This window comes from Agelaius phoeniceus, chromosome 4 (genome assembly GCF_051311805.1).
Source record: "Agelaius phoeniceus isolate bAgePho1 chromosome 4, bAgePho1.hap1, whole genome shotgun sequence".
In the NCBI taxonomy this organism is placed as follows: Eukaryota; Metazoa; Chordata; class Aves; order Passeriformes; family Icteridae; genus Agelaius; species Agelaius phoeniceus.
Genome location: NC_135268.1, coordinates 13,113,241 through 13,125,256, shown reverse-complemented (window position 1 = coordinate 13,125,256; position 12,016 = coordinate 13,113,241). Strand labels below are relative to the sequence as shown.

General features: G+C 44.0%; 1 protein-coding gene across 2 annotated transcripts in view; it reads right to left on the bottom strand.

Annotated features, from left to right (window-relative positions):
- ANK2 (ankyrin 2) overlaps positions 1 to 12,016 on the bottom strand; it is a 277,436-nt gene that overhangs the window by 249,059 nt on the left and 16,361 nt on the right. Inside the window, exon 1 of one of the 2 annotated variants that reach the window (XM_077176876.1) lies at positions 7,689 to 7,982. The exons of the other annotated variant lie outside the window; for it this stretch is intronic. The gene's annotated coding sequence lies outside the window, so the exon portion shown is untranslated. Of the gene's footprint in view, positions 1 to 7,688; positions 7,983 to 12,016 lie in introns of those variants that run through there. 2 annotated transcript variants of the gene reach the window in all.

Genomic DNA, 12,016 nt, shown 5'->3' with positions numbered 1-12,016 from the left:
AGGCTGCACACAGAATAATGCTGTGATTTCCAAAAAGTAGGTCACATGAGGGTAGTGGCCATGAACACTTGAAGAGAGAGGTGATTCCAGAATCATTTGATAAGGTTTTTTTTTCCCCATATAATTTTTTTGTATTGATATTTGTCTTTTATCTTCATATACACACAAATGTATCTAAATCTGTCTCCATTTTGAGAATTAAGTAGAGGCACTGTATTTAAACTCCTTAAGGGGTAAGAGCAAACACACTCCCAAGCACAGACCTTAGTGCTGAGTTACCAGCAAGAAGTGAAAACAAAATAAACCTAATTTTGAAACCTTGAAAACACTCATAGAACAGGTTTGCCATCCCTTCCCTCTCTCTGCTGACCATCCTATAAATAGTCAGAGAACTCATGTCACCTATGATCCAGCTGCTTTACAATTCAGTAATTCTTGAAGTCAGTTTTAAGATGTTTCTACACTTTTTTCCACAGGATTTTATAACCAAACTGTCCAAGTGTATTTTTGCCTTTAAATAAAAGCAAAGCAAAATTAAACTCTGGCTTTAGACAACCAGTCAAACTACCTAACTATATGATTACAAAAAAAGCAACCCAATCTGATGGATACATGGCATGTAAAAACTTGCAGCCATCCTTCCTTCTGGTGATGCAGCAGCAACCAGGGTGCAAGGAACAGGACAATAAGATGAGAGGTTTCCAGCCACAAGACAACAAACAGGGGGCTGGCCAGGTACTAAAACGCTTTAGACAGCAACTGTACACAGACATAATCAAGTTCAGCTTCCATAAAATAGATGGAGGTCAAGAGAATCATGGCTAAGATGTTTTTCCTCACATTTCATCCTGGATTTCAAAAAGTTCCTTTTAAATCCAGACAGCTATTGGAAATGGACAATTTTCAAACAACTGCATTGAGTGCAAAGTGCTGTGGCCACCATTAGAGCAGAGGGTTGGTGCAGTCACTAATCTGACACAGGAAGATTCACCACCCTTCTTTGCACATCTTCCATCAGACAGAGGGGCCACAAGTGCCTATCACCTTCTCCCTGCTTTATCCTCCAATAACACTTTCACAGCCAATATAATTCCTTGTGTTAATTGGCAGTGCAAAAACTCCCCACAAACAATAGATAAGGTCTGTGAAATTCAATGGTGTCAAAAATATTTTTACTTGCTACACCATGACCATTCTCTTGGGATAGCAAAAAGAGGCAAGGAACATCAGGAAGGCCCTGAAAGCCATTCCTGGCTTGCACACACTTCTCTGCTGGACACCCCTCAGCCCCCCTTAGTCGATGTGCTTTGTGCTGGGCTGACAGCAGGAGGCTTGAAGGTAATTTAAGAAGGGATCCCCCATTATACTTTCCCTCACAGTTACAGCACTGCATGGAAATCACAGCAGAAAGAAGATGGGATATTTTCATTTGCCTTGGGACAAGTGGAGCCATCTCCTGCAGTGGAACACCCTGTGTCATAGGAATTCCAGTACCTGCAGCTCCATACTATCAGTGAGTCATTTCAGAGATTAGAAATAGAAACCTTTTAAGTGCTTGTACACAATTACCCAATATTATTACGGAACACTGACAGCTGAACACTGCTCATCTCCCAGGAAAAAAACCCTCTTTTTTCAAAATTAAACCAATAATTTCTTCTATAATACATAATAATTTTGTTTCATCCATGTGTGCACTCCACCTATTGCCTTTCAATCAATTGTTCAAAACCTATTTTATGTAAGAAAAGACAGACCTGAAATGCTTTATCTTCCTGAATAATATCTAGTCAAGAACCTGATGTGCCAGCTGTAGGAGGCCAATGAGTGTGTGACACCTGGGAGTGGTGAGCACCTATGGCAGGGGAAGAGGTAAGGAAGGTGCCTCACTGAAACAAACCTCACCAAGAAAACTTGGATTAATGGGTTTAATTGCATTTATAAAGAATTCTGTTGTCACTCTGAATAAGAGCAGCATGCTGATGAAATCTGAGGAGCACTATGGAATGCATCCTCAGTGCCACCTTCCTTTCCAGATGTTCACCTGAGCCCGGTCCCTGCAGCGCGGCCTCAGCAGTTCCACCCCGCACCCTTCACTCCCCCAGGTGACAGGGCGGAAGCACGTGGAGCATCCAGCACGGCTGAGAATTCCACAGAGGCAGGCAGGAGGCTGCATGGTTTTGTGTTTCTCAACATCACATCCACAAAGCAAAGTCTGGTGTGAAATGAGCCCCGCTGCTCTGCTGCTCAGGGCTCTCTCTGAACTGCCCACAATTAGGATTTTAAGTCACCGTCACTATTTAAAATGACGGAGAAATCAAAAGAGCCCATGATGACATGTTTGCTTCAGCTCAAAGCATAACATTGATTTCTCGGCTTACAAACGAACTCCTGAATCAATTAATCTTGTTAAAAATTGAAAAATACTTATTTCTAGAAGTCATCAACTTTCTGTTCAAGACATAAATAGAAATTGAAGGTCTTATAAATAGGTTCTTCCTGTTTAAGATCAAAACCATGCTAAGAACCACACTTTCTGTACAAGGTGCAATATGTAAAATTCCTTTGCAGCTAATTTTGTAATTTGCCTCTAGGTAGATTATAACTGTGAAGCCACAACTGATTTAAGTCACCTGCACGTGCTAAAATCTCACCACTGCCTTACATCTTTTCTCAGAAAAAACAAAGAAACAGCATTAGGTATTCTCTCCACAGCTTCAAATAGCAGATGGGAATATACCAACTTTTTTACACAAGTAAAAAACATATGCTGCCATCTATGAGCTCAGGAACTGGAACACAGCTGTAGGACTGCTACAGCCTCAAAACTGTGCTGAGCCACAAAATAAAAATCCCAATAGAGTTCAACTATTGTTAACAGTGAGTGGCGAATCAGTGCACTGTAAGTAAAAATAAATCCAAGGGATCATTATTTTTTGCTTAGCATATGAAAAATGGCTTTACATTCAAAATAGTCATCTTGATAAACAGTTTTCAAGACTCTGGAACATTGTAGAAAACATTTTCGATTAACTACCTTTTTTTTTTAAATAATTATGTACTTGCTTGTTTTAACAAGTTCTTCCTCCCTTACTTTCCAAAAGGAATTTTTAGAGTGAGCTAAGAGGTGGTGAGTCAAATTTTCTATTTTACTAATGTATGTACATGTGTATGCATAAATTTCTTAAATATAAATAGGTATTTTTATAATTTATTTGCTTCTTCTCTCCAAACCTTGTTACAAAGTTGGGGAAAAATTAAAATGAAAGCCTCTTTCAGGAAAAAACAAGAGTGGGGGAGGATGAAGATATTCTAAAAGACATTGAAATTAAGTTTTAGAAGCAACTTGGAAATCATTTTCAGGCCAATCATTTAATAAGAAAAGACTTCCTCAGCCTAAATTGAAGCAAATGATATGAGAGTCTTTGGAATTTAACCCGTGGGCCCAGATGAAAGCCAAGCAAACAGCACAGGAAGGTGGTCAAGTGACAAGTTCCAGCACCCACTTTCACTGCAAAGGTTGTAGAGGGGATGCAGAAGAGGTGCTGGGGCAGGGGGGGTGAGAAGACAAAATATGTGTCTGGAGGTGGAACAGGTGTTCTGCTGGAAACTTAACCAAGAAAAACATGGAGCTGGAAACTTAGCCAAGAAAAAAAAGGAGAATCAAACATGCATTTCTGACATTCTTCCAAACAGGACCTATCAAAAAATAAACTCATTCTGAACAATGGTGACAGCAGACTCATCTGAAGGGAGACACAGCTCATGCCTGTCACAAGGGGAAAACACCAAAGAGCTGGTGCTGCTGAGGAAGCTGGGGGAGCCTCAACACTGCACACCCCTTGGGCCTTTTGGGGGCCTGGCACTCAGACAGACCCACATCCATCCCACCTCCTGCTCAAAATGCCCACTCCAAGTGGAAGGTTTCCCTCCACAGCAGCCCATAGCCAACAAGGCTGAGCTTTGTGACAAAGTGGGAATACATGCTGAAAAGCAATGGATAAAATAAAAACACAAGGAAACATATTTACATGACCAGTATGCATTGTTTATGATTGTAAAACCCTAATTTATAACTGTTACATAATATGAAAAAACACCTTTAGCAGCCTCTGACCAGTTGCTATACATCACCATCCATTTAGGATGGCTAACACAATTAAAGCTGCTGTACCAGAGTTTAAGAACTTTGTCCTGTGTAGCTAAACCAGCCTTGATGAAGTTGTTCATGGAACACAAATATTTGGCTTCCAAGAAGACAGGTGTCCCAAAGATCCCAGTATCTTATTGGTTTATTCTAAGGAAGGGCTGAGGTTGTGAAGCTTAAAATCTGTTTGTATATATGTGTTAATTTGAAGGATCAGAGTTAACATAATTTAAGATGCCCAGACTCTTTACACTTGGCCTAGCATTCCCAATGAATGGGACTGAGCTACTTTCAGGAGTTAAATCTTCCAAAGTTAAATACACAAATAATTTTGGATTGCAATCAGCAGCAGTTGCCGGAGGAGAGGTTTCCATGCCATTATCCCTAACACATGGGAATTACACATTTAAGTCCTCATCAGAGCCTGCATTATCTTGTCATTGTCAGTACACAACGAACTTCAATGTTGCATTTAACAACTGGAACAGTCTCAGAACACTAGGTTGGAATTGACAATGAACAAAGGCCTTTCTCACAGTTGCCCCACAGGATTTATTGCGAAAATTAAAACATAGGCATGTACATATATTATAGTATGAAGCACATACACAGGCTGGCTTACAGACCCAGGTATTGTGTAGTTTTGTACGAGGCACACACTGTTCAGATGTGCTGCTTGATATTGTATTTTGATTTATATGATCCCCTCACAAATGGATCTAACCCAATAATCTTCACACAGCCTGTGAAAAAGCAGGAGGTACCAACTATCCTACTCTACTGAAATATTTAATGACTTGCCCCAGGTCACACAGGAAATCTGTGGAGGCAAAGCAGGGAATGGCTCTCCTGGGATCTCTGAAATCCCATCTCAATATTCTGGCCACACTGCCACCCGTCCTCAGCCGTACTTAATACGACTAAATTACTGATGGCAACAAATAGCAGAATCTGACTTTCAGATGAGCTGATTCATACAATGAGTCAATCCATAACTTTTGTCTCCTCCAGACACTTAGATCGATGGGCTGTATGCCCAGCACGTTATAATAACCCTGAAAAGCTTTTGGCTCAGCCTGCAAACACATTAGCATTAACTTAAATCTGCTGCTTTGTTTACTATACGAGATATCTGCTTGTGCTCTATGCCCGAGTGACACCAATTAAAGAGACCCAAATACAGAACTCGCAGAGCAGTGCAAGACTAGAGCTACCCATGAACACAAAATTTACTCAACTTTAAATGGAATTTATTCCTCCAAAGCATTATGGTCTGACAGCCACATTTTTCTTTTCCAGTCATGGACTTGTCATGATTTACATTCAGAACCTTCCCCAAAAAGCGATTCAGAGAGCGTTGGGAACTGGCTCTCCTCCCACTGCTTCCGAAATGGATTAACATGACTCCAGCCTTGGATCCACAAGACTACAAATTACAGTGAAGCCACCTCTGATTTAAGCTGTTGGAGAGCATGACAGGAAAATCACCCAGAATTCTGCTTTCAGTTCTTTAAACCCATTCATTACAGAGTCCACAGGGCCACATAGGTACCAGAGTAAATCACTCCATGGGAGAGGACATCACCAGTAACAAGAGGCTTTTCTTATTTCCTCAGAGGTACAAATGTAACAGGGCCAGGAGGGGTCTAATTACTCTGAGAACACCCAAGAAGCACTGGAAGTGATAATTTATTGACCATAACAGTGTAGCTTAGTGCACAGAATGAAAAGACAAGTCAAGGATTGTGTCCAGACCACTGAAATACTCACAGTTTGCCATGGTAGGCAGAATGATGCAAGCCAACCAAATAATCTGGCAAAACCCTAAACCAGATTTATAATAGAACCATACTTAGCTTGTTACGGGGTTTTAGCAAAATAAGAGAAAGGTAAGGCTTGAATTTTATATTTCAACATTTAGAAACAATTTTAGGAATGGGAGAGCCTGCTGAAATCCAGAGTCCCTAATTATGCAGATGGGCAGTTGAGAAGCTGATCCAAAAATCTATCCAGGTCAGCAAAGTGCTTTTTATCAATCACAGCTGGTACACCCTGGAAGCCCTGGAATACCAGTGCTAACCTGACTAGTACCAGTACTAGCTTAGCCTTTAACTCAAACAATAACCAGCCTCCAGTGCCAGCCTCTGCACAACTCGGCCCTTCTGTAAGCACAGACCCTGAAAATAACATCAATGCACAATGCAACAAAGTCAAACAGAATGGCAGAAGAACTTATTAAAAGTGTTTCCTTGCTCTTCCACACCAGCCCACTCTCCCATCTTGTGCTACCAAAAAAAATGAAAGGTTTTGGAGTGAAAAGTGCAACAGATTCACACACGCATTTTCCAGCAGCTACAACATCCTACTCTCCAGTAACACCTCCTCAAAGCTCAAGCCCGCTTTGCAGAAAAATGAGGAAAGCAAACAGCAACAGGGGAATTTCACAGACACGACCCCATCCATGTACAGTGACTCATGGCTGCTGAAGCATGTTCTTAGGATGGATTGTCCCTCCTCAAAACCCTAACAAAAACAAAAATAGAGGAACATAACTAAGACTAAAATGGGAAAGATTAATTAACATCTCTGGTATCACCTTTTTTCCTCACCTGTACAAAAAGATAGGAAGGTGGGAACAAAAGCAAAGGTTAAATCAATCTGTCTTTTCAAGAGGTGACACACCCAAGGGCCTTAGTCTAGGCTCCATCCTTGGCTCCTGCACAGTCACAGTCTGTGCACTGCTGCCAATGGAGCCTGGAAATCGTTTGGTGGAGCAGCAGACATGAACAGCTTCTACATTCAGATGTTTAGTATCAGAAATGCTAACTAGTGTTGCTTGACAATATCATGAGAGAAAATTAAATAGGAAACAAGGATTTGGCATGCATGTCTGATAGTCAAGCTTCTTGAGGAGAAAGAAAGGGAAGGGAGAAAACCTCAGGAACTGGGGACATTTTCCTTCCTGTGAGCCCTCATTCATTCCAAGACAAGAACCAGAAACCCTGACCATCTCCTCTAGCAATCCCCTCCCATAACATTGAAGGGAATTTTTTTTCTGGACAGCTCTTTACCGAGGATACAGAAAAAATGGACCAATCTCCCTCTGCTGTTTCTCACCTGATGACTGCAGAAAGGCAGAGTTTGCACAGATGAGGCAAGCCCCCCTTCCATGCAGCTCTTCCACAGATGCAGCAAGAGCACCTGTGCCTACCGGTGCTACCCAGCTGTAGGATGGCACAGACAATTCTCTCTGCACCCAGCAATACGAACGGGGGCTTCCCACCCGATCCCCTCGTCTGCCTGACATGTTATTTTGGCAGAAGGCAGACTTCCTGCTTCTGCTGGAAGACACAAATTTCGATTATCCCTGCCCGATATTTACATTTTCACAGTTCCATACGCAGGACAATCTCTGCGGTTGCCATTGACAAACACCGATGGGAAACAGAAAAACCACAAAACCCCACCACCCAAACCACAGCCACGAAACACGACACCCTCGCACGGGCTCTTGGATGGCCAGGGACCCCGGGTGACTTACGGGTGTATTCCTTCCTCGGCTCCGCGTTCCTGCGAGCCGCCCGTCCGAGCGCCGGTGCTGCCGCAAGCCGCGGGCGCTGCCGGCCGCCCCCTGCCCGTGACAGCGCCGAGCAGGGAGCCCTCCCTCTTCCCTCCCTCGGTACGTCCAAGCCCGCTCACGCCAGATCTGGCACAGGAGCACGCAGGACGGCACGGAGCCCGCTGCTGCCCCCGCCGGGCGGCGGCCACGGGCGGGACCAGCCGCCCACTCGAGAGCGGCGGGGCGGAGGCTCCCGGCCCTCCGCGGCTCCCGGGGAGGCGGCCCCGGCCCCGCGCCGCCCCTCCGCCCGCGGCGGGGGAGGAATCTACGTGGGCACCCTCCGCGCTCGGCTCTCAGCGGGGCGGAATGGGGAGCCACAGACTACGCACACACAGCACTGTGCTCGCTCACCCGCTCCCCCCAGGAATGGACAGAGGGGACATCTGGGACTGGGGCTGGCCGGTTACGGACAAACCAAGCACCGAGCTGTGCCGAGAGCAGGGAAAAGGGGAAACTAAGCAAAACAGCTGCTTCGAGACAGCTTTGCTGAGCCACAACGGGGCCAGCAAAACAGTGCTAATTTTGCTTTACTGCTGCATGATCATATACTTCTGGGAGTACAGCTATGCTCAAATAATCACAGGATCACCAAATGGCTTGGGTTGGAAGGGATCTTATAGATCGTCTCCATCCAGCACCCCTGCCAAGGCAAGGACAGCTGCCACTAGACCAGGCTTCCCCAAGCCCTGTCCAACCTGTCCTTGGACACTGCCAGGGATGGGGCAGCCACAGCTTCTCTGGGAAGCAACCCGGTCCTGCCTCTAGCCCCATCCAGGGCCACACCACCCTCACAAACAATAATTTCTTCCTAATATCCAACATAAGTCTGGCCTCTCTCTGCTCATGCCATGCCCTCGTGACAAGTCTCTCTCCAGCTCTCTTGGAGCTCCTTTAGGTACTGAAAAGTCTCCCCAGAGCACTCTCTTCTCCAGGCTGATCAACCTGTTTGAGGTGCAAAGCTGGAGTGAGAAATGAAACCTAAGCCAGTACTCCAAGGGACATCCAAAGGCAAAACCCTGGAAAAGCAGAGGATGAGAGAACTAGGGGCAGAAGGAAAGGCATGTCATGGCACGGGCTGGCAGAGAGCAAGCAGCATGTCAGCACCTCCAGGGAGATGCAGCACCACACAGACCCCTGCTGCAACAGCTCCATGCGCTGACTCATGTGGCCTGACATGTTCAGCTGCATGAGGACAGTGGCACTCAGAAAATACCAGCTGGTTCAAAGATCACAGCTAACACCTCATTCTCCTCCTATTCTACCATCACTTAGACATAGAACAGACAAAGTGTCCTGCTCTTACAATATTAGGGCTTCCTCAGTGCAGTAAGGGAAACCTACAACGAAGGGCACCAGGTATTTTCCACAGCTGCGCACTAAGCTAAAAAAAGTTCAATAATTAAGCATATAAAAATCTTGCAGTGCAAACACATTGAAGCCTGAATTGTTTCAGCCACATAAGGTTTGATAATTTTAGTAAGAAAATATTAACCCACACATCAAGAAGAAACACAAGATAGTCTTTGATGTGCTGCAAAAAATCAGGAGATCAGGGTTAAAGAGAACAGGAAATATGGAGAAATGCAAAAATAGAAAGAAGCTATTTTGTGAAGCTGTACACAGCTCTTGTCAGTGCTGTCTGGAACCAACACTGAGAAAGATTCAACAGTTCTCAATACTCCCATTAAAACGGTAAATGAAGTTTAAAAAAATAAAATCCAGCATAACTACCTTAACAGATCTTTTTCTGTACATTGCCTCCCCCTTCAAATTAATTACATTATGCTTCCACATCTGACATAAAATGACTAATGTGACCTACAACATCATTCTGAGACCAAAGCAAGCAGTGGCTGTGTGCAGAGCCTGATGGGGCTGGGCATTCTGAACCCTGCAGCACAAAACACACCAAGTGCAACACCAAGGAACTCGGGAATGATTAAAGCTAGGAAATTGCTGCATTGAAATATGTGGCATGAAACATTCATTTGTCTTTCCCCATTCCTCCTTCTCTCATTTTCCAGATACATCTAAGTTGTTTCATTCATAGCAAATGCAATCAATAATGATTTTAGCTCCAACTGCATAAAGAGTTCAGCATAATACTGCACCCACTTCAAATCTAACCCCTTCTGGAATTACACAGGAGCAAATCCCAAGTGCAAAAGAAACTCTGGAGCAGGCCCAGCACAGCCAAAGAGGAGAGTTTTTTAATAAGGAAATACACATATATACACATGCATTGGAGTTTCAGGAAGCAGGAGGACAGCAGCAATATTTCAATGTCGCTTAGTAAATTGGGTGTCAAAGCAGCTCTTAGGGGGAGCAGGTCATTTCACTAATTAAAGCTGTTCTTCCATGTTTCATTTTGACATTTGAGCAGTCCAGTTGCCTTGCCACAGGCAGAACGGAACTGAGCTCAAGCCAGAGGCCGATCACTTGTGACTCAGCTCATATTAAAAATACACAAATAAAAAACTAAAGCAACAGGTTACTGCCCAAAGATGCATCCATATCCACTGAGCTTCAGAACGCCTTGTCCAATATGGAGTTAAACTATCTTTCTTACCTAGCTAACAAAAAGGAGTGGCCAAAACAGCTCCTTGTTCTGCTGTTTGATGACAGGTTTTCTCCTGCCAGCAATGTTTCACCACTAAATAAGTTGTCTGCACAGCAACAGGCTACTGAAGAAAAATATTCTCTCCAGCATCAATCCCTTCAGATCTAAGTTCACAAAGGCCAGCTGTGAGAAAAGCCCTTTGTGGGCCATCTCCTAAACCACTGAAGGAAGGGCAATTGACACCTTCCAGGCAGAGCAGCCAGAGAGCAGCAGCTGCCAAGTACAATTAGTCCAGGGATACAGAACAGCTTTGGATGACTGGAGACCAGAGCCTTGTGTGTTCCAAGGGCAACATGGTACATTTTGGGAGTTTTAAGTTGTACTTTCCATGACAGTTACTTCACAAAGACAAGGGCAGCAGTGAGCCAGGAGATGCTTCCCAAAAGGAACTGCTCCTGAAGGGATGGACCAGAAATTTTACAGTAGCAGATCCATATTCCTCCCAGGGAAGGCTCCACAACATCTACCCACAGATTTGGGTCTCCACCTTAGCTATCTATCACTAACCCCAAACCAAATCCCACAGAATCACTTTGACCAAGGAATGGGACAAGCAAAGAAAAAGGAGAGTGCTTATGTACTTGACTTCTGCTTCTAAAACCTAGGAGTTTTGAATGGAAACCCATCAGGAAACCTCACATGGCCAAATTAGCAGGTGAAAGGATGCTGGGGAGTCATTTTTTGCTTCAAAGGATGACTTCAAACAATTGTTCTACACTCTATCAACTTGTTTTTCCACTGTTTTTTGCTTTCCCTTTCCTTCCCCTCAAAGCCTTACTGGTAAAGGAATCTAACTTAATTTAGAGAGCAGGCAAAAGGAAGCTCTCTGGTATTGGTTCATTTCCAGCATTATGTCTTCCTAATTAAATTTCTGTGCATCTCTGTTCAGCATTAGGGCCACAAGTGAAGGAGGTGTCTCCTGTAGTTCAGCCACCAGCATGAGACAACCTAAGTCTTTTTCCAAAGATCTCAGCAGGAACAAGCAGCTTTCCAACAAGCCCAGCAATTCCCTGCGGAGCTCGAACCACAACAGGCAGCTTCCGTCAGCATTCCCAGAGATGACCACACTGTCATCCTTACACCAGCACAGATCCACGGACTGCATTTACTCTACAGTATCCAGAAAAACTTAGATTCTGGTTTTTCCCCCAAGACAAACTGTAGTCTTATCACATCAATTCATCCTATGGCCTGTGGACATCAGAGCTACAGTGTTCACTCACTGAGATAATAAAATATGCTATAAAGCACAAACTTGGAAAAATCACATTTTTCTTAATTGAGTACAACTCTTCCTCAGGCTTTCACCTACCCCCGAGGGATTAAACTCACTGCAGAAGCCTTTGGAGTGCACCAAGAGCTACTTACTCTTGCACATAGGCCATTCTCAAATAAAATTCATTGAAAATACTCTTCCCACTGCACCTGAGGGATAGTTGGGCGACAGTGTGTGGAGGAAAATGAGGAGAGCCTGAAGTCAAAGAGTAAGATGCTGGCAGGAAGCAGTGTGAACAGGGAGGATTTTTATAGTGTCTCCTTCTCCCACTTGAAAATAAAAAGAGTTCTGGGTATTGAGATACACCCCCCTCAACCTACAGATGAATCAACTTCTAAACAAAAGCTTCTTGTT